The following is a 23,189-nucleotide window of genomic DNA, read 5'->3' as shown; positions in this document are numbered from 1 at the left end:
TAACTCCTCTGAGAAAGTCTGTTTATAGGCACACTAAGTGCACCCAGCTCAGGACAGTCTTGCAATGATGACATTACAACATATAGAATATCTGTAATGAACACCATTACCATTGCGCGGATTGCCACCTTGTATCACACTCAAAGAGTGCAACTGGCAGATCATGAATTCATATACTGGGAGTCCATCACGCAATCCTTCAGTGCATTATAAAATGTTGTAATACACTACAGGCGTAAAAAAACAAGGCTGTGTATGCTTTAGCACTCCAGTTACAAATATGTTAAGTATGTTTCACTAAACTTTATAAACTTAAATCCAATTGATGTTCGCTTTCCCATTGTATATACAGTCAGGCCAGAATGAAACGCGAATAGCTGCTGCGAACAGAGCAAAATATTTTAACGCAACCAATTTCGTATATATGGGTATTAACACATTAACGCTATCGAGTTCTCTTCTTCAGCGGAGCTTGAGACTCCCCTCCAATTTATTGCCTCTGTACTTTCAGCCGCAGTATACGGCAAGCCTGATTCATGTTTCTGGGTAGGGGGTCCACCCGAAGTGAATATAATAAGCCACTCTAATCATAGTTAACCCTCCTTTTTTCACTGCGCTTGTGGCAAATCATGTGTTACAGCGTGCCTGTGGTGGCAACAGGTTTTCGTCGTCACAAGAGAACAATTTATAACACTGAGGGCAAGTCGACCACTGATAGCTAGGCCATACAGCTGTGGAAGTGACTGTTTACAAAGTCAAAATCAATCTGAGGGGTCCTCAGCAAATCATCCCCGTGATTTTTTAGGAGTAATTTGTGTGGCACTTCACACCTATAAAAGAATACATGTTTTATAGTTTACTTTTCTCTTACTCTTCACAACTCCAAACTGGTTTGCTCTCTGCTTTTTTCCCCCTGGAACTCTCCAGCAGCGTTCTCAGCCATCTGTTGCTGTCGTTCGTCGGGGCATTCGCTCATTGCTTTGATCTTCCTGCCACCCTGAGACCGGAGCCAGATCTCTGCGACGCCCCAGAATCGTCGGCCGCCAGAGGAAAGTGGGACGGCAAGAAGTTAACGACCTTCCGCCGTAAGTCTTATAAATTGCTTCTGCTCACCCTGTCATCAGCCGAGCTGCTTCCGCTGAGGGTTTGGCGACCAAGAGGCACGTGAAGAACAAACTAGGGCATTTGTGAACAAAGAGGTTTCCAAAAAGGCAGGAAGGAAATGGCGGAAATATATATAAAAAAGGAAAAATTGAAAACGTAACGATGCTGGCGATGACAAGGTTACGTGCGCTGGCTGCAGAGAGCGGCAAGTAGTCGCTCTGCAAAAGCAGGTCGATGTCACCAACGAGTGACAACAATGCATGAGCCCTGGCTTTGCGCGCAGCTCTTTGTCTTCGTTTTTGTTAGGCTTAAACTTTACGGCTCTGCTTACATCCGAGGTCGTTGTGCTGCATCGAAGTGCTGCTACAAACAGCGTCCTTGAATGAACTCAAGTTTTTGTGCGCTAGCACTCAGAATTTGCCGATGTTGGTCTGTCCGAGGCCTGTTTAAAGGTGCACGCTTTTTGAAGGCAAGGTGGATTTTGAAGGATTGTTGCGCCTGTGTGTTGTATTCTAATTTATATGACTTGATTTTCTTACGTCCTAAATAAAAAAACCCAAAAAAGCAAGTTTTAACGGATTTGTTCAATCTCATAAAATAAAATGAGGCTTCTTCGTAGCTTCAGCACTTGCACGCAACAAAACTCCGGAACAAGCAGTCAAAGATATGCTTTATTTATCGACTAATTAAAATCAAAGCAAATATTTCTATTACATGGAGAACATCGACACTACATCACAGGCCTAAGGCATTGGTGTGGGCAGTATGCCGCGAGAAATAAATTTAATTGCGCTATTCACATGGTAACCATGCAGTAAACAGCATTACTAACGATTGTCGTCAGGTCTTTGCTCATTGCACGCGTATTGCTTGCTTCATACTGGCCACTTTTTTCCTTACTCCGACAACTCTTCAATTTCTTCGTTACTGATCTTATATTACTCATCACTAGAAACTGTCCTTTATTTTTCGTGATGAAGGAAAGCAGAAAAGGCAGTGAGTTCAAGGCATTCATCATGTATGCCACACCTCTGTTATTAGTATATTTTTTTTACTTTCTTTAAGCAAAAAAAAGAGTAGCTTTGAAAGCGCACATTGGCGGGCTGTTTTTTGCTACCTTGCATTATAGTGTCAAGTAGCTGTACACCGCATTCAAGAACTGGGATGTCTTTATTTAAGCATGACCAGGGAACTGAACAAATTACGCGTCCGTACTTCAGATATAAGCGTTTTTTTACTTCAAATACAATGTTCAGATATGAAAAGGAATAACAACTGAAAATGTAAGCGTATTAGTGGAAGGAATGCATTTATAAAAAGCGTGAGCATATAGGGCGCGAAGATGATTATTGCGTTAGCATCCTTAGATTTCACGATAAAAACTAGAATGTTACTGCATGATGAACTTAACTTTTTATCGTACAGAATTATTAAGGGTCTTGTGCGCGCATGCAGTGCCCTTGTGCCGAAGCAGTCTATCATCGAGTACCCTATCAAAGCATAACAGAAGAACCGTTTGAAGAAGTATAGGTTATAACAACCAAGCTTATTTAAAAAAAGTAGATTAGGAATTAAAAACTGGCTCCCTATACTTCCATCAAATCTCCCTTGAATTGGTTTGTCAACTAACGTCAAAACTTCTTTCTGTAACTACTGTACGGTCGTATCAAACTTCGTGTCTTCTATTTCAAGTCCAATAAATTTTTGTGCTAGGCTGACGAAACAGAATTTTGACGCTATATATTTTACTAAAGCAAAGGCATGCTGATGACATTCTCCGCGGATCTACCGGTTAGGAATTTTGATTCTTCGGGTGGCAGAAAACAGCTTTACAGCTCACTTCTTTTTCACGTCTGAACGAAGAAAGAAAGAATAGGTGGAGAGGGGATATTATTAATAAGATGCTATATTGTATAGCCAAGGTGGTTGTTTTTTTGTTCGATAATGGCTACCGCCCGGAGTCAATACGACACATGGTAAGTGAGGGGTTCAAGGTCGACAAAGAAGTATCAGCTCTATGCTTTTTACAGGCTTTTCCCCTGAAAATAGAGGGCCGGAAAGAGTCGCTACCCGCAAATACTTACTATATATTTACTCAGGATTCAGTCTTCTAATGATGTTCTGAGAAAAAAAAAAGTGTTGATTCGAACTGAGTGGATATCACAAACGCGGTAGAAGTGCACTTAACCGAGTAAAAACAAAAATAAATTCAAGCACAGTTGTGCTGTTTCCTGCACTTCGAGTAACACCGTTGTTAAACAAAATAATGCGCAGTCTTCGTTAAAATTCAGTTGCTTTTACATAGGATAATGCTTCAAATGCAGTTGATATGCTATGCTAGCAGAGATATCGACGACTGACTCTGAGCTCATTTATGATCATTACCGGGATCATTAAAAGTAATTTCGAGGACACCACATAACTGTTCCGAAGCCTTTTCATTTCTTATTTCTTCTCCCTCGAGCAACGCTACCATAAAAAGTATTAACACCCACCATATGTCTTTGGATACTGTTCTCTCGACAGCTTATTGTTTCAGATCCCGCTTCCGTCTGCAAATATTGGTCACGACGATAACATAAGCATGCACGCACATAGAGAAGTCACAGAGGTATATCTAAATAACCTAAGTAAATACCCTTCTTCAGTTGTAGACGGATGCTCGGACAGGGTGCCATAATTTCCTGTCTCGGGAAACAAAGAAAGAATGAAAAGAGAACTCTAAAGCGATAAAAGCGTGTTAACACAGATGTTTGAAAAGTAAACTTGACGGTATATGTTTCACCTGCACTTTAATGTGCTAATATATTCCCCTCCTTTTTTGTTTTGTTTTTGTTTTAATGTTCTTCCTCTTGATATTCCATATGGCTTCATTTCAGTTGCATGGCTCAAGGAATGTCACCAGAAGGATCGGGGGAATATGAAAAATGAGCTTAGCGAGGCTTCGGCGAAAGCCCCAGCCAAACATCTCCAGTAGCGCCGAGGAAAGCTGTTCAAACATGCGACGCGGTCCCCGCCCTGCTGGCAGAGTTCCATCCGAGGCTCAGTAGACGCTTCATAACTGCTACTTTCCCTCCGGAGCGGAAATATAGAACCCGCATGGAGGAGATTTTGAGGAATGTGCGTGATACGTACAGCCAAAGTGAAATTGCATGCACGCCCACTTGATCCAATAGTGTCCATCAGGCGAACGCCGAAGCAGATATTGTGAATAATTCGGAGCGACGTTTTTTTTATGAAACAAGCGGAAAAGATTAGCTTTTTTCTTGTTCTTAACGGGCATCATTTTGCAGACGGATTAGCAGCGCGAATATTTGGTGACCTCGTATAGCAAAGCTCTGCCAACACCTAGTCCGGATGTAACACTGATGTGTGCCAAGGAGGGCGATATACATAAAAGAGCTTTTACAGACGCTGCAACTTGTTTTTCAAGAATGAACGGCCAGTAGAGCTTTTTGGAGAGTTTTATATTTAAGGAATGAACCTTGCACCCTGCACTGGAAGGTACAGTTGACTTTACACCGAGATCAAAGTGCTCGTCCAAAATAAGCATGTACAGCGAACACAATATGAAACTATAGCCCGACACCACCCATATATGCGCCATTTCGCGTCCTTATTGCATTCCATGATCATCGTCCGGAGCACCGGTGGCCATCGATTGAATGAATGAATGAATGAATGAATGAATGAATGAATGAATGAATGAATGAATGAATGAATGAATGAATGAATGAATGAATGAATAGCATCTCATTGAATATTGCAGCACTACCATCCAAAGTGAGCTGTGACAGACCATGACAGATGTTAGTTTTTTTAAGAGGTGTTAACTGGTAGACGCTTTTTCGTTGCTACATGTGCGTTGACCTTTATTCACGAGTAGAGCGATCTTATAGCGCTTGGCGCACTCGCGTTGCCTCGTAGCGAAGTATTCCCGGCGCTGTCGTACTTGCAGCTCCCATGCTACAGTGACCCCCGTCAGCCTCTCAGCGCAGCGCGCCATCCATTCCAGCTACAGGGATTTCGGACGGGCGTCGAATCTTACGTGGTCTTATCATGTTCGGGTAGTGAAGATAATGCAGTGGGAAGAATGAGCGAGCTTCACTTTGAGACTGCGGTTGTTGTTTACTTTTTTCAGCTCGCCAAAATTTGTTAAAATAATAAAAGCTGGCAGAATTAAGCGTTAGGAAGCCTCCTCTTTTAAACAGTGCAGCCCAGAGATCAGCAGGCAGCACCACATAAATTGGACATGTCTTTGATTCTTGGGTATATCGTTCTTGACCTCTTGTCGATATTAGCCGGCACAAACTAGTTTGCCTGGGTCTAAGTACAGCCCTGAAGCATAGTGGATTCGTCCAGGAAGTATTTTCGGCCTAAAATGAGTGAATAAACTTGTTAGCCGAATTACTAGGCTATGAAGCTGCACCCTCCTTCCAATTTTTGTAGTCTAAATGACGCGGTAAACCTTCTTAGAACATATAGAGCCCAAAAAGCACCCTTTGTAATGAATTAAAAACATGAGTGAGTCTTGCCCAAGATGGGTGTGGCACATCAAGTGAAAACGTTTCGAAAGAAGTCGAGATCTCTATGCAGTAAACTTTGCGGTACATTCAAGCCTTCATATATAAGAAATAAAAAATGTTTCTGGAGGCACTTGTTTTAATCTGAATACCAAAAAGATGACAAGCTTCTCAAATTTGTAAGCCCTAGCGGATATTGTATCCTCTAAATAATATTTTTTTTTGCGCTACGCTGCTAAACTTAATTAACCTTTAAGGCTCGGATTGCAGTTCAGTACATCGCATACTGAACGTTGCCACAATAACAGGGTTTCATGTTCTCTTGCCTTCGTGACAATTTACCCGTTCTAACACTTTATCAGCCTCTTTTCATTTAGAGCAATATCAGACCCATATTTTTTCACTATGCATCAATCAGATCGAATTTAATTTTTAGAGATCTGAACGAAATATTATTCGCAATTGCAGGTATGCAACAGTTACTCTGTTGGCCCTCTTTTTGATATCAGATGAAACGGAGCTCAGAAATCGAGGACACGCTATCGATAGCGATTGCAAAAAAAAAAACAATTTTCCTCGAAAGAAAAGTATCAAATATAAAAAAGGCGAGCCACATGAAAGACACACTAATGGCACCGACACGTCCCCTGGCATCGGCAGCCACATAGGGCCTTCCCTCGAGGCTGCATTGCCAAGGAGTTCCGGATCCTTCCATCGAAAGCACTCGGCTATCATCTGTTGTCCGAGTTCAAACACCATCTTTGCGGTTAAGGTGCAATGTTCACTAATGTGAAAAACACCTCGTAGTTTTTGTCGACGTTCTTCACTCAACGCGTATGTAAAATCAGTATAAAGTGATAGGACGTGGTCACTGTAATAGCGGCACGTAAATACAAGAAAAGCTGTCAATACGTGGGTCCCCCAGCGTCTTCAGCGCAATCTGATATTCGTTCCCCGCCGGTCCTTGCTTATTCTGTAACGTCTAAAAAATAAAGAGTAAAAAAGCACGGAAGTGGAAAGTAAAATAAATAAAAAATACCAGCGTTGTAAAATCTAGTACTTTGACAATACCAAGAACTAGAAGACTGCAAAGGTTCTGGCCTAGCTAAGAATACTGTGTACTTCAAGATAAAACCAGAAAATCTAACAGAACAGGGGAAACTCAGAAAAACAAACTGCTCTTTAGTAAAAGGAAGGAAGGTTATATCACTCGTTCTTCCTTGCACACCAAATTTTGTCCCTTATTTTTGTTTCCCCCAAAATCTCTCCTCAGTACTAATGGGCTAGAGGGGCTGGGCGCTGCAGAAAGCCAGAGAAAAGCGTAGGAATTGTGGGCCGCTTGAATCGTTCCAGGCGCGTCAGTGTCCACGCACTCTTATACCGGCGACAATCAAGCTCTGTCCCCCGCCACCAGTATCCCCAAGCGCAGCCGCAGTCTGCACAGCAGATGCCCGTTCGCGTGTGCCTTCAAACTACTAGTTTCTTCTTTCTGTCCTCGCTCCAGTCGTAAAAAGTTTTTACGATCACTTCAGTGCAGGAAGAACACACATCTTCGTCTCTTTTTATGCTGTGTATGTTAGCACCAAGTGTTTGTGGTGTCTTGCTGACATCGCGTGCATAGTCCGAACAAGAACAAACACTCTTCGCAGACACTTAATCGCTAAGATTGACACTGCAGCTGTAGGTGATATAAGTTTGCAACAAAATAACACATGTGAAAAAATATATAAACCAGAAAAAAAACGAAAGTGAGCAAATTGCGCGCTATGCTACTTCCGGATTTTTCCATAGAAAATACTTTTGATTGTAGCATGCATTTCCTGATCTGCACCAGCCATAAATGCGCGAGCAGAGCAGTAACCAGTAGAGAACGTAGCCTACGCAGTGTTCACTTCCTGGACAACAAGAAAAAGAGAGGTAAAATATATTAGTACATGGCTTCACTCCCCCTACACGTGCAAAGGAAAGCCAGTGTACGTCGACCATACACTTACCATGTACCGTTACAATCACTGCAGACCACTGTGTATATTTCGTTCGGCGCTTATCTCTGACACACAATTTTTTATGGTTTTCCCTCAATGTTCATGATTTTTACAGGTGCGCAATATTTTCCTCATTATTTCAGGTTTTTCTGGTCACTACTCACCCGGATACAGGCAGCCATGTTGAACGACAGAAAGAAGTTGTAGCTAGTAGTGAGTGAAAGGATATTTTAAGATCTAATGTACACCAAACATGAAATGTGCTATGTCCTCCTGGAACCGATGCAACAGAAATTTGCGTTCTTGTAAAATGCAGCTCTCATGTATTTTTCAGTGTTCTATGAATTAAAGCCCAATTTATGTAATAGATACTGTTCTGCGCTCTGCTGGCGCAATAAGTGGTGCATTCATCAATGGCTTAGAGATAGAGCGTCCGCCTCGCGTGCAGGAGGACCGGGGCTCGTATCCCGTTACCGCGCCATTCTCCACTGTGTTTAAAAGAAACCACTTGTCGATGGAAGTGCAAAACCAGGCCTGGAGCGCGGCCTGGTCTCTGTGACCAGAAGCGACAACGCACTGCCTCACCAGAGCAGCATTTGGCCACCCAGGTGTAGTTCTTGGCCGCAACCGTGTATGAACAAACCAATTAACCCTTTCCCCTTAGTCCCCAGCTGCTCCAGAGCAAATTGACCAAGGCGGCGGTAAGACCTGTGACGCAGCGAAAGGTGCTAAGAATCTGACTCCTGACGCACCACCATTGGACACTTAACCTGTCAGCTTTTAATACTAGAACCTTATCCAGTGAAGTTAACCTAGCAGTGCTGTTCGAGGAACTAGCGGGCATTAAATGGGATGTTAAGTGAGGTTAAGAGTGAGGTTAAGTGAGGTTAAGAGTACAGATGAGGCGTATGCAGTACTAACGAGCGGGCACGTACTCTGCTTTTGTGAATTAGCGGACAGACGAGAATTAGGTATGGGATTCCTTATCAATCAGGATATTGCTGGCAACATAGAGGACTTCTATTGTCTTAAGGACAGGGTGGCAGCTGCCGTAAACAGGCTTAATAGGAGGTGCAAGCTGAAAGTCGTGCACACCTACGCGCCTACATCTAGCCTTGATGACCAGGTCACTGAAGGCTTCTATGAAGTCGTGGAATCCGCAAGGAACCAAGTAAACTCATGGTGCACTCCACTGGCGAGAGACTTCAGTGCGAACATAGCCAAGTAGCAGGCCGAAGACCAGCCGGTAGGTGGCTATGGTATGGGCTCTGGAAATAACAGGGTGTAGCTACTAGTAGACTTTGCAGACTGAAAGAATAAACGGATCATGAATACCTTCTTCCGCAAACGATAGAACAGTTGCGTTGTAGCGACTACACAATGGTAAGGTCTCGAATTAGCTGATACTTGAAGATGGGACGGAAGAAACTAGTGATCCGGAAGCCCATTAACGAGTCAGCGGTAAGAGAGAAAGTAGAGGAAATCAAGCTATCACTACTGAACAAATATTTGGATTTAACTGAGGATGACAATTTTAATGTTCAAACAATGAGCGATAATCTCACAGCTGCGGAGTGCGTAGTTGAAATATGTAGGATGGCTCGACAGGATACCCGCAAGCTTACTCAGGAGACGAAAGATCTGATTAAGAAACACAACTGCGTGAAAGTGTGTAATCCTAGACATATTATAACTGGTAGAGCTATCAAAGTTAATAAATAGGCGCAAGTTAGCACACAAGTTTGTGCAGCAGCCAATGTAATCAGAACGGTAATGAGAGAGACCATAGAGCACAGCAATGGGGGCATCCTGCCAGTAAAGAAACACGAAGTCAGGAAAGCCTTAGGAGCAATGTCAAGGGGCAAACGGCTGTTGAGGGTCAGGTAACAGCAGACCTGTTGAAGGATGGAGGGGAAATTGTGCTAGAAAATCTAGCCACCCTGTATACGACATTCCTTAGGACCTCAAGCATACCAGAAGCTGGGAACAACGCTAACGTTATCTTAGTTCATAAAAAAGAGACGCCAAGGACTTGAAAAATCACAGAGCGTTCAGATTACTGTCCGTTGCCTCCAAGGTATTTCGTAAGGTAATCGCTAATAGAGCCAGGAGAACCTTAGACTCCAAACAACTAAAATGATCAGGCAGGATACTCATCAATAGCCCATATTCATACTGCCAATCAAGTGATAGAGAAATGCGCAGAATATAGCCAGCCCCTATATAAAGCCTTCACTGATTAAGAGAAAGCCTATGACTCAGTGGAAACCTCAGCAGTCATGGCATTAGAGAATCAGGGTGTAGAAGAGTCTTATGTGAAAATACAGGAAGATATCTATAACCACTGGACAGCTGCCATAGTCCTCGATAAAGTCGGCAATAAAATTTCAATAAGAAATGATGTCAGGCGGGGAGACACGATCTCGACAACGCAATTGACCGCCTGTTTACAGGAGGTATTCCGAGGCCTGGTCTGGAAACAGGTGAGGATAAGAGTTAATTGTATTGAATTGAAGTTTATTTCCGAACATTTATACAGAGCATATTTGAAACAACATCTGGGTCCCTAGCTAAAGCAAGCTCGTATCCATGCAAAACATATCAATTGAAACTAAGTAAGAATACCTAAGTAATCTGCAATTTGCTGAGGACATTCCCTGGGTAAGTCAGTCAGGAGATTAACTGCAAAGCATGATCAAACAGTTAGACAGGCAGAGTGTAACGGTCGGCCCGCTCTGGAATATTTTGCGTTTTCTAATTTTCTTTTTCTTCGTGATACTGGGGACACTTTAAAGTGGATGTGAAGGGGGCTCTAATAATGTTGCGGCATGCATCGAATATTGAAGCACGCCGCTTCACGCATAGTGCCCAGCATAGATTTTTTTTAATGCGCTTTGTATAATCTGAGTTATCCGTAGTTAAAATTTGAATTTCAGCGTCTTCGCGCCTTTCCCTCTCCTCTCGTCACTTTTTGCAGGCTGGAAGGTAGGCGCTCCTTCGCCGACGCCCCCTCTGGGAGCGAAGCTTCCCAACCCGCCGGAGCTTAGCGGTTTATTGGCCGCAGCCACGGTAGCTGCCTGACGTCTGAAAGAATCTAGAATCTAACCAATGGCCATCTCTCACCTTCTCTACGCAGATGCGGGGGACGGAGGAGGGTACGAGCATGAAAAGTCGCCGGGAAGGGCTCGCCAGATTTGACGCGTGATTGCGAGTCATCTGCTGCGTGTAGAAGAGTATTATTTGGCGCTGGTTTTCATGGCAACACAGTGCAGTGATTAAGTGAGTTAATGTGCTCTCCTCGAAAGGCGTTTCAGAGCTCCCTTTAGCATGTGGAGCGAGGGAAGCATGCTCAAACCTATACTTTCCTCACTGAAACGATCGTAAAATGTTTTGCTGTTCCTACTTCACTGTGGGTCTCCCGGGATTAAGTACTCAAATGAGGAGTAATTACACTGGTCGTAAGCTTTTTTTGAAGTGTTTTTGTGTGGCAGTGTACGATCTCAGACCATATGTTGTCAATTATAACAGTCTGAAGCACCATTGCTTAAACCTCATGTCAGCCCAAAAGCTTACGTTATGTGCGCAGGAGGGCTTCTTCATTCAGCCCTTTTGCCGAAGAGATGAATACGGTAGACAAAAACGCAAGGAATCGTCTCCCGCTGGATGACTGAGAAGCGGATGGAAGCAGACGACAAAGCGTACGCCGCCACGCAGTGTGTTACCTTTACGTCTTGAGAGCGCGCAAAGACAGAAGAATACCAAGATGTTTTCAGTGTTCCTAGCGTAAATAAAGAAGAACGCCAAAAAAAGGAAAGATATCGTACCCCGCGTGCCGCGGCATTATCCACGAAGGAAGTACACCTAAAAGCAGGAAATAGTAAACGGTGTCGAGTGCAAATGGGAGCCTGCCGCCAGGAGGCGAAGCCCACTGAACAAAAAAGCTGGGGAGGGAGCCAACTCAAAAGAAAGTCTAGACGTAACATCATTATATGGTTCAAGGGATGACAAATGTCGCATGCACAACTACGAAAGCAGTCGAGTAGTTTTCCATGTTCCCTTTTACTTCAAGAAAGAGCAAGAACTTTCTTCAAGTTTTCAAGCACTTTCCATAGATGCACTCTGAAGGCACTTTTTAATTGAGCGGTCAACAGTCGCGGCTATCCTTTGCTAAAAAACGTAGTGTTCATATCTTCACAAAATTGAATGCTGTAGGTTTTATGCCACGCATTGTTTTTAAGTGAGTTGGCTTGTTGCTCGACACAACTCTAAACGAGTCTTGATAGGCACACAAAGCTTTCCTGTTCTGCTGTCTTCAAATCATTCGCACGGTGTGAGAGGACATACCGACATAAAACGAAAACCGCTATGCGGAAACATAAACAGAACTGAAACTACCAAAACTTTTCGAAGGACTTCACTTGCCAATCTTCGGGCGCACTGCAAATTTTACCTCCATGCAATCAACAGCTATGGACCTTTGTAACGTTCTTGACAACCATTTTTCTCATACGAATGTTGTAAAAATATTTGGCACTTCGCCTTTTCCGTCTGTATACTGGCCACGCTGCCAATGACTAACTGCTTTTTAGCGACCATGGGATGCGAAAACATTCCCGCTAATTTATAAATTTCATTCGATAGAGATTTGGCCAGAACGGAACTTTTTTTAAAAAGTGATTCAATTATTTTAGGCAATTAGTAAATTCATATTTAAATAAATGCTTGAAGAAGATATCCACAAAGGCCTCGAAACTCAAGTTCAAAAGCGGGCTCTATTTTTATGAGGGCACATTTTAAAATTCTGTATTGATTGAAATAAAACGCTGCTTATCAATACACCACTTGCCTAGCTTGGCCATCAGGAAGGCATTTAGCACTGATACCCCAGTTGGCGCTGTTGCAGTTATGCGCGATGAAAAGAACGGACCCCCGATGGCCAAGGTGCAGCTGCGCATCGCAACGCTCTACTCTCTACAGCGAATAATATTTGCCCTATTGACCATTTCATTTCCGCTGGCACACGTTCGGCCATTAAAATTTATGGCGCTGCGGAAGTATAATTAAAGCATGAGACGAGCATCTTTTATTGAGCCGTAAAACTGAAACAACTCAATGTTGCATTTACTGCTTGCGTGACAAGATTGTGGTCTTTAAGGCATAAAAAATAGCCGCCACAAACGTAATATTGAGTTTTTTTTACCTAACAGACTTAATAAAACGTGGAAACTTATTCAAGTTTCAGTATACACCATGGCGCTTGCATTCCCAGAGCTTCACATAGCTTAATACTTTTGTAAGCTGCTTCCAAAGTGTCCTCCACTTTAGAATTTCCTCAAATGATTGTGAAAGATGACCCTGCTCGCCAATAAACAGTTTGCGTGAAAGAAAAAGCGATTTAAGAAAGTTTTTGACCTTACAGGAATAACAACACATGCGCATATTTCCACAAAATCAAATTATCACACTTCCGAGCTTCCATTCAGATGGAGAAAAACAAACTTCTAACAATTGGGCACCAGAGAGAAAGCTAATTAATATTTCATGAGCAAATTCTGCCGTTTGTTGGAGTTTATATTGCCACAGTGTTAGCCATTTACTGGCGCCGCCATGCGCTGGGACAGCACCCGCCGGTCTTCCTTGTCTTCCCCGGCTCGTGCGTTCGTTCGCTGAGTGTGTCTGCCTGGTTAGTCCTGGTGTGGCCTTCTGCCCTTTCTGCCGGCTTTCGGTGCTATTTTGGTGGAGGTGCGGGGTAATTTCTCAATGCACGAAGAGCTCCCGGGAGCCTCCGACGACGCCAAGCTACACTCCGTGGACACGACACCTGTCCACAAGGCAAGCAGCCGCTTGCGAGGCTTAAATCCTGAGTTCCGGCCCCTGACGGCACGACCCCGCGCAATGACGTCCACTGCGACAAGTCGAACTATCCAGAATGCCGTCAGTTCCCCACCGCTGCTTCTTCATGCGCCTCGCACTCCCGTGTCGTTTCATGGCGACAAGTTCGATGACGTGGAAGACTGGTTGGCCAGCTACGACCAAGTCGCTGTGTTTAACCTGTGGGACGAGGACTGCAAGCTTTGCAATATCTATTTTGCCCTGGAAGACTCCGCCAAGACGTGGTTTGAAAACCACGAGTCCGCTATCCCCACCTGGCGAGTCTTCCGGCGACAGTTGCTCGGCACCTTCGGCAGCAACGAACGAAAGGAGCGAGCTGAAGTCGCCCTGCAGTCCCGAGCGCAGTGGCCAAATGAGAGCGTCGCCATGTTCGTAGAAGACGTGGCGCGGCTCTTCAACCGCGCAGATCCTACCATGTCTGAAACGAAGAAGGCGCGTCATCTTATGCGAGGAGTGAAAGAGCAGCTTATCGTAGGACTGCTGCGCGACCCTCCTAGCACAGTGGTTGACTTTGCTCGGGAGGCGACGAGCATGGAGCGCGCCTTGCAGCAGAGGTTCGCGCATTACGGCTTTCCGGCGAATGTAACTGCTATGGACGCCAACATGCCGCTGCTTGCAACCGAGAGTGAGGCCCTCCGTAACCTTGTCATGAGCATTGTGCGCGAGGAGCTACAAAAGCTTCGCCCTGTCGAGCGACACCCGAGTGTTGGAGCCATCTCAGATGTCATTTGCGACGATGTCCGTCGAGCGGAGCAGCCAATGGCCTGTCCCCAGCCGCTGCCTGAGCCGTACGTCATGACGTACAGTGAAGCGTTGCGCAGCTCTGCGCCAGCACCACCGGCGTTTTACTGCCCTGCTCCGCATCAACGCTTTTGACTTCACCTGCCCTCTCCGACGCACGAGCCGGGAAAGACAAGGAAGACCAGCGGGTGCTGTCCCATCGCATGGCGGCGCCACTAAATGGCTAACACTGTGGCAATATCAACAGTACGAGGAACATGGACTGATATCTACATCTACAGCTATTGTTTTCCAACAAAAATTGAAATCGAAGCCAACAGCAGGATTCGTTGCTAAACGGCTTCAGTAGACGGATAAATCGCGTGTCCTAATCTGGTTGGCGAGCAGTTACCAACCTTAGAGCACAATGCAACGTAACCACCCTGTTCTCAACTCTCATTTGAATAGCGCAAGAGCCTTCGCCCAATGAACACACGTAACACTTATAACAGGCCTACTGCTCAGCGCACCCCGCCACTTGAAACTGCAAATTCATTCACCACGATGCTTCAGTGGCTATGACGCTCTGCTACTAAGCACAAGGACGCTGGTTTGGAAACAGGCCACGCGGCGCCCCATAAATCCAGGCAAAATACAAAACCCTCTGAAATTATCTTAACATGCAAGAAACTCAGGTGGCCAAAATTACACCAAATTCCTCCACTCCAATGAACCTTTCAGCCCAAAATGTAGCACTGCAGGCTTGTTAAAATCTATTAATAATGAGTATCTTCTATACGTCCTGCGGGTAGATACTTATATACTGGTAATAAGAAGGCGAGGTACCCAAGAAGTTTCATTAGTGTCAGTACCACGAGCATCGCGAAGGTTGCCTTAGTAGGATATGATCACAGTCGTAGGTTCTACTCTTCTTGGATTTTAATGCGTGCGTAATTTTGCAGCCGCGATAAGGTTTCGGCGCTGGAGGCGTATTTAGACTCAGCTGCCACTAGAAGTATCTAGGGGAGTTTTGTCGAGCTTAACTAAAAAAAAGAAGGCCGCCATCCACACTGCCTAGTTCCTGGATGAAGTAATGTCGTACCTCAACGCTGGCTGCTCCAAGTTCCTCGAAAAATTTATCAGATGGAGTTTGGAGAAGAGCACGCGTGCTATGTTGAGCACCACAGCTTTTCCCGGAAGCAGGCAGAAAAGCAACAGCTTACGCCTTAGCACAGCAAGTGACACGCTGGCGAAAGGTGGCCGGGCTGCTGAGGGGCGGAAAGAAAAACAAGCGGCGAGCTTACCCGATGCGAAAACTGCGCTAAGGAAAGAACGATGGAGCAAGGAAGAAACATGTGGCCCCAATAGTACCCGAAATGCTACGCTGTGTAGTAACAGGGTGCGCGCGTTAAAAAGCGCTGTCCTCGGCCGCGTCCTTTGGACACCTTTACGTAAACACCACTGCTCGCTAGCGATCAAGACACGTCCAAGGCTAGGGCAGCGCCTTTCAACGAAGGAAGCTTAAATAAAGAGAGAGAAAAAAGAAAGGAAACGTAGTTTTCATTGCAGGCGTAAAATTCAAAATGCAGTGGATAGCCAGAAAAAGAGCGTCACCTTATGTCGCTTTTTATAGAAGGTACTTGGTGGGTAAAGAGACAATGCAGTAGTAGTAAAAAACATTTATTCCAAAAAGGTAGGATAGAGAGGCGAAAATACAGATTTTGGGTGGAGTCCTTATTTCAGGACCCCAATGTCCACCGCAGTTGCTCTTGCTTGGGACATCAGCTTTCACTGCGTCGCCAAGTCAGAGCTGAGCAGAGCAGACTCCCACTGAGACAATGCAGGAAACGAACCAATACCGAAGTAGTAAAGACCGTAATGTTGAATTTCATTCACAGTTCTTTCGTTTGTTTGTTTCTTGTTCAAGCGGAGAAACCATCCACCATAAAACGCGCGTAAGTAAGGTTTGTGTCGCCAGGTTGGTGTGCCGTCGTGATGGTAAAGAGCGTAACGATGTCATTTTACATAACAAAGGTCTAAAAGCCTTCTTGCTGTTGTCTGAGAAATGATAGATGATTGGCTTTAAGAGACAATTATTATCTGTCGGCTACCGTACGAAGACCAAATTTCCACATCAGGAAAGTCGAACCAATTGTCATTCAAAAGCGGTACGATCGCTCCGCGACAGATCGTCGGAATGCGGCTGATAGCACCTAGCCGGAATCGGCGTTTCTAACACTGGTGCTCCGACTGAAGCAAGCCAGGAGCGCTTGCACGCCGCTGACGAAGAATGTACTCGATGATCCTCACGATCCTCTCTCGCACCGTACGCTACGGTCATGGCCACAATGCAGCTGTGGAACGGTTGGAAACATGGTTGACCATGGATAGTTCAAGAATAGGGGAATCAAGGTTAGCGGCCTCCTGATCGCGCGTTGTAGTATAGCCTTGTGGTATTTATTCCCGAAAGCGTTAGAAAAGCAGGCTGGCCCCATCTGGTTTACGTTAGCCGCTCACAACACCATTTCGGCTGAACATTGAAACCCTCAGTTATTAATCTCGCAAATTTCTTTTACTTACACTTTGACTTGTATCAGCACAAGCAAAAGCAAGTAATCTATACCCAAAAAGCGTTGATGAGCGGTTACTGCCGAAATTCAAGGGGTTATACCGAAACCCCTGATGTTTTTCATTTTTCTGAGACCAGGATTTGACACTTGTTGAAAAACTCTCGGAAATTTCAGACGTGCATGTGAAAGTTAGAAAATTGTATGTTGAGAGAAAAAATTTTGGACTTCCCCGAACAAATAAATCCGCCGCTAATATTACTTAGCAGAAAACGGGGGTCTGGTAATTATACTGTAATTTTACTAGCTTGCTTGCTAAACAAGCATATCTCGAGTTAAACGCCCATTCTTTATGTGTAGTACGTGAGCTGAAACACCCTAGAATAAGCACTACTTTTCGCGGCATACATTGACCGGTTTCATGCTGACGTTAAACTTTTTTCTAAAAGTTCCTGTTCAGCATCTAAGTGTTCTGACGATAGCGACCTTACTGTTCTGCTGTGTCACGCAAGAAATTATTCTCTTGCTTATCCAAGGTTTTCTTCAGATGAGCGTACGCTGCGAGACAAGCGGGGCTCTAAACAGCTGTTCTTTCTCACACCGGTTCCTACAACAGCGGTCGCTTCCACAATGTGGGCCACGCCTGTTGCGCGAGAGAATTTATCTGATTTCCAGGCCTCATCCATCAGAGCAGTTCACGCCCTCTTATCAGCCTAATGGAAGAAAAGAATGCATCACTACGCCTTTCAGTACTTTTCTTTACTTCATCTTTCTTTTTCAGAATGGAAAGAAAAAGTTCCGCGTGCTAAGTTGGCATACAAATCTTTTGTTTCCTTTTCAGCGTGCTGAGTATAATACGCTTAGGAGGCAGCTGGTATAATCCTTAATCTCTCATGTTACTAATGGGGACGCAAAATTTGTACAGTATCAACATTTTTAAACGACAACATCTTTGGGGCCGGAGTAGGCCGGAGTAGGAAAGAAGTAGTCTTCATGGATGCCGGATTTTTACGCCCTGAACAACATTTCTGTTTCGAGCACTTGCACTCAATCTGCATCACCTCCTGCTCACAAATGATAAGCCGATGTGAATCGCGTAACGTTACTATGGAAATGCTGTTTCAGGGATAGTCAGGACATGTCCCTCTAATTATTGTTGTGAGTTAAATTTGATTTTATGGCGCTTTCCTTGTATGGTAATGTTTGTCCGGCTGCAAAAAAGAACACCCACTTCTGTCTCAGAAAATTGTCGTTGAAATTTTTTTGCATGACTCGAATCAAACTTGTGACGTCCACACCGAGAAGGACTGGTTGCCTCCTTTTCGCACTTAATGGCGGTGAAGCACAGCCTCTGGGATCCGCATCCTAATATTCAGTGTCGACGAACGTATTTTAATTGCGAAATCAGCCGATGATGGTGACACTCGTAGTTCCTCGTTTTGGTCTTTGCTTGCCTATAAAGCCTGTTTTTGGAGAGATTGGCATATTTCTCTTTAGAGTGCAGTAGTCAATCAATACAGGTCAACTTCAATTTATGCTCAGTGTCTTCTTAATACAGACTAGGCAGTATAGGCAGTAAGTTCTTAATGGCGATTCAAGTACTCAACGAACAAAATAAATAAATTACCGCATTTGCAGTAAAAAAATCCGGTTACAAAGCTGCCTAAACGTTTTAAGATAGAATACATTAAAATTCCCTGTCTTCTTTGCGAGAAACGTGCTATAGAGTGCCCCGTCCTCTCACGTCCTCCTGGCTGATCCGTGGGATGTGCCAGGCACTCAGTCACCGTTGTAATGTACAAAGAAAAACGAAATTTTCGGCGATGATAATCACGTGGTTTTAACATTGTCTCAAACGTTCCTGAAAACCTTGAGCATTCGCAATGCCTTTACGAAGGTGCTGCTGCTTCCAACGGGACAACGCCGTTTTATGAATTTATAAAAGCTAGAATTTGATTAGAAAAGAATAACAGGCGGGTGTGTCCGGCGACCTTGTAGTGAAAGAACACATTACCTTTCTGAAAAAAATTATCTCACGGAGGCGGCTTTAACGCTGTGCTGTACCTCATTAAAAAAATGTTTCTGTCATAAGCTACTTATTGATGGCTACAGGATCTCTTTGCACAAACCATGATACGTAACTTCTCAACGCCGCCGTAATATGAGCTTTTTTCTCCGTCTTTCGCTTTTCCTCAACAATACTGACGTGTTGGCGAAAAGACAGTTCCTTGTCATCTCTACGACTGGGAACATAAGTACGGGTCTTTAGAGCAGAGCATTACGTGTTAAAATTCAAGATTTTTTACCGGGAAAATAAAATGGAGCTAGACCTCAAAATAGTGTGCAATTCTCTCATCATCAATATTTATAAAGTATATAACGTGCGGATTCCTTTCCTGGCGCGAATCTCACTCATTCTTCTTGGCTTTTTACCGGCTGGTAATACAATGGCTTAATAGAGGGGAGGCTGCAATGGTGCGATGATCAAAGGAGAAAAAATATGGCGAGTACATTGTCAAAGCGCGAATAATGCTTGAAGTTTATGAGAAGAGACTCAAAAAACAACCTAAGAAGATGTGGCAGGACAAAGTGGAGGTGGACCTAGGGAGAATAAGCTTAACAGGCAATCGATTAATCACAGGGCAAAGTAGAAAGGGCTCATCTCAAACAGCGACCCTGCATATAATTCGGAAAAAGTGGTGCATAGGGCTCACAACCGTCTTATAGGCCGCCTACCTTCAGTTACATTCTTTCCATCAGATATAACAAAAAAGGTTATTTGACAAAAAGAAAACGGTTGTTCCCATGACAACTTGCGCACCACAAAAGAACTCATTAGGCACTGTTTGCTGGAAGCGCTAATGCATATTCATGCAGTTTACAGTAGGCTCCCTGTAGTCAGTATGCAGAAAGGAACAAGTCGTTAGGGGTTTATTTTTTGTCACGACCATCTCAAGCACTCATGATTCGGTAGTGCCTAGTGTCACGAACGTATGTCAAACAACCAGGTTTCAGGAACCCGCCAGCTCACTTCATGAGTTTCTTCGGTAACGTGTTTGCGCCAAGTAAGATATGCACAAGTAACTGATAGATTTTTCCAATATACACTCAAAATAAATATGTTAGTCTACTGAATAAAAGCAGCTTTAACCCATGAAAAGTGAGCAGTCAGGCTGTATAAATGAAAGAAAAAGCGTAAGGGTTGAGTTTACGCTCTGATGAGTCGCGAACGGAAACGCGGCCTTTCTTACTAAAGATGTGCATCACTTTTTTTACTGCTTTATAATAAAAATTGCGCACAATAACTGTGCATATGTGACGTTTCAAGGTAAGAACTATTCTGCCGTACCACAGCAGACGTTCATACAAATTTTGATCCAGAAATTCTAAGCCAGAATAGCAGTTACATCCAAGCTGCAATATATCTCAGACTTCAAGAAAGAGGCGATCGTGCTATTTTGATGCTTTTTGTGAGGTTATGTTTCCTTATTCTGGGTTCATTCTCGTGTTCAAGCAAATACGAGATGTGTGTTGGGCTTGTGTTGTTACCATTTCGCCATTTGGAATTTGCCGTTGGTTGCTTAGCATTGACATTGACTAGGTTAATTTCACTTGCCGCTTTTTCTCAGGCTTCGACGGATAGACAAAGCGCGCACAAAGCAAATTTCTAGCCTGCAATCAAGGCACATCATAAAATACCTTGATTAGCTTTTGAGTAACTCAGCAAGGCTGAAAAATCCGACTGTACCCAAAGTGTTTTCTGCATGCCATATTTGCTTTTCATTTCTTCTTTCTTTTCAATAGATTAAACAAAGGTAACAAGTCAGCCTATGGCTTTCGGCCAAAAATCGTCCTCGGGTGCAGTTTGGTTTTAATAACCTGGCGTAAAAATTGAAAAAAGACAGCTTTATAAATAACTACCAGTCCTTAATTGACACATTGTGAACTTATGACGCCATGGAAGAAGCGAAGGCGCCTACCTGCAGTTTCGAATTTTAGGTCCCAGTGAAATTGCTTCGCGCAGTGAGGACTAAGAACATAGGCTGGAAGACACTCTCCGCCGCTCGGATTTATTTTTAATAAAAGATTTAATTTCCAGTCCCAAAGCTTCTACATTTTCTTATACTGACACTCGTGTGTTTATCAATAGATGTACTTGTTTTAAAATGAAATCTCCTTTCGCTCTTCCCCTTATTTTGATGTGAAGTGAGATTTCGCTGTAACATTAGCGGACTCGCCAAAAAATGAGGCTTCCATCTAGAATTAAGTTATTTATATTTTCCTTTTTACATGCCGTCACTACCTGTACTGTTTTTTTATTACACTTGGTTTTCTTAGCGCGGCTCCGCTCCTCTAGGCCATTCTGCATGATGAGTCTGAGATTGCCTTCAAATGGCAACCCTTTCAAATTTCAGCGCTCTGTTCATAGAATACACACAGCGCATTCAGGCCTCTTTCGGTGTCGGATGCACCTGTCTTTCTAGATGTGTGTGATGACGATATAACTGCAGGATTTCCTTTTGCGAATTTCTCAATTTTTTTCTTGGAATAACTTTGGCCATGACATGCAAAAACATATTTTGCCATGACATCTAAGGAAGATTAAAAAGAACAAATAAAACAAACGGATAGAAAGAGGGGAAGTCGCCATAATTTTACCCTTACAGCTTTAGTCGCACGTTGGGTAAAGACCAATGCTGGAACGAAAACACCTCAAAGGCGCAGTATTTGTGCAAAAGTAGATTTTTATCGCCACAATGATAAAAATGTATATTCGTTCGCACTGACTGAACATGGTGCAATTAATTTCGCATTTTTTGCTCGTCTGTCTTAATTGGCATATATATATATATATATATATATATATATATATATATATATATATATATATATATATATATATATATATATATATATATATATATATATATATATATATATATATATATATTAGCAGACAAGGCAAATGAAGTGAGGGGCTCGTTTGACAAACATATTAAGGAAGTCAACAGTCACAGAAATCAAGGTGCATAGGGCAGATCCCACCGGCGGTATGGTTGTTTTTTCTGCTCCTTTATAAGTAATTTTCTTTTAAAAAAAAACTAATTGATTGGCACTAGATATTAAAAAAAAGAAACATTCCCCTATGCACCTTGATTTCGGTGACTGTTGGCTTCCTTAATATGTTTGTCAAACGAGCCCCTCACTTCATTTGCCTTGTCTGCTAATAGCTTAACGGGGGTCCCGGTTCTGGCAGTCTTGATGCCATAGGTAGCATAAGAGGGCTCTCGCAGAGTTTCCGCCCTCGCCGTTAGATGACGTTCTACGTCACACTTGCGGTATTACAGGACGTACTACGTCCACCGCTATGGACGAGGGTGGCGCTGGTGAACACTCTCAAGGTTCGCTTACACGCAAAACGTAAATACCCACGAAAGCAGCAGATTGGACAGCCGTCGCCGTAGCTCAGTTGGTAAGAGCACCGGACGCGATATTCGGAGGTCGTGGGTTCAGATCCCACCGGCGACATAGTTGTTTTTTCTGCTGCTTTATAAGTAATCTTCTTTAAAAAAACTAATTGATTGGCACTAGATATTAAAAAAAGAAACATTCCCTTATGCACCTTGATTTCGGTGGCTTCCTTAATATATATATATATATATATATTGAATTTTCTGCAAACAGAATGCTCTACTTAAAACCTTCGCCAAGCTAGAAAGGGTCATCAGCGAATCCAGTATGGTGGCATAACAAAGAACAGCTTCGTCTCGGTCAGTTGTTTGCAGGTGGTGGCAGCCTGTAGTAAGTTATCCTGTTTCCCTCCTCAAAAATGGAAAGGAATACATGAGAGATAAAGAATAAAGAGCTGTCTGGCCTTTGAAAACAGCTGGCGGGAAAGCGAAGCGGTACACGGTCGGCGTCTGCTTTCGAGTGAAATTGGAATCTATGGCACATTCGCTATAAAGACTATATACAACAAGGGACTGACTAACGAGAAGATGAGGAAAACAAGGCCCAATTACTTCCGAAAGCAAGACAAACGCAGCCAATATCAATTGAGTTTTAAGTGTAAAGATGCGCTTCTTTACGTCTTTTTTTTCTGTGGTATCACGAACTTTATTACTCTAATGCTATAGTAAATATGAACAAAATGTATCTAAATGTTTGTGCATTTGAAAACCAAGAACAACGAAATCGACTTTTTTGCACAACCATCTCTAAGCAGTAAACCACTTCTTGTGATTTTAGTTAGTAAGAAGTCGATGTTAGTAATATAGTCAGTGTACAGCCACTATGATATAATTTTTTCTTGCTATTCTTTCAATTCCTGCTCTCCGCCCGTCTCCCTAACCTATTCTAGTGACTGCAAGTGCTTGCGGTCACTTTTGTCACGAAAC

The 23,189-nt window shown here is 43.5% G+C and overlaps 1 non-coding gene across 1 annotated transcript; it reads left to right on the top strand.

Annotated features, from left to right (window-relative positions):
* Positions 1–22,246: 22,246 nt before the first annotated feature.
* TRNAS-CGA (transfer RNA serine (anticodon CGA)) lies at positions 22,247–22,320 on the top strand. The gene has a single exon. It is a non-coding gene; the product is annotated as a tRNA-Ser (tRNA).
* The last annotated feature ends 869 nt before the right edge of the window (positions 22,321–23,189 follow it).

The sequence above is a fragment of the Amblyomma americanum genome, unplaced genomic scaffold (genome assembly GCF_052857255.1).
Source record: "Amblyomma americanum isolate KBUSLIRL-KWMA unplaced genomic scaffold, ASM5285725v1 scaffold_412, whole genome shotgun sequence".
In the NCBI taxonomy this organism is placed as follows: Eukaryota; Metazoa; Arthropoda; class Arachnida; order Ixodida; family Ixodidae; genus Amblyomma; species Amblyomma americanum.
Note: the sequence above shows the minus strand (reverse complement) of the source record. Positions and strands in the feature narration are given on the sequence as shown.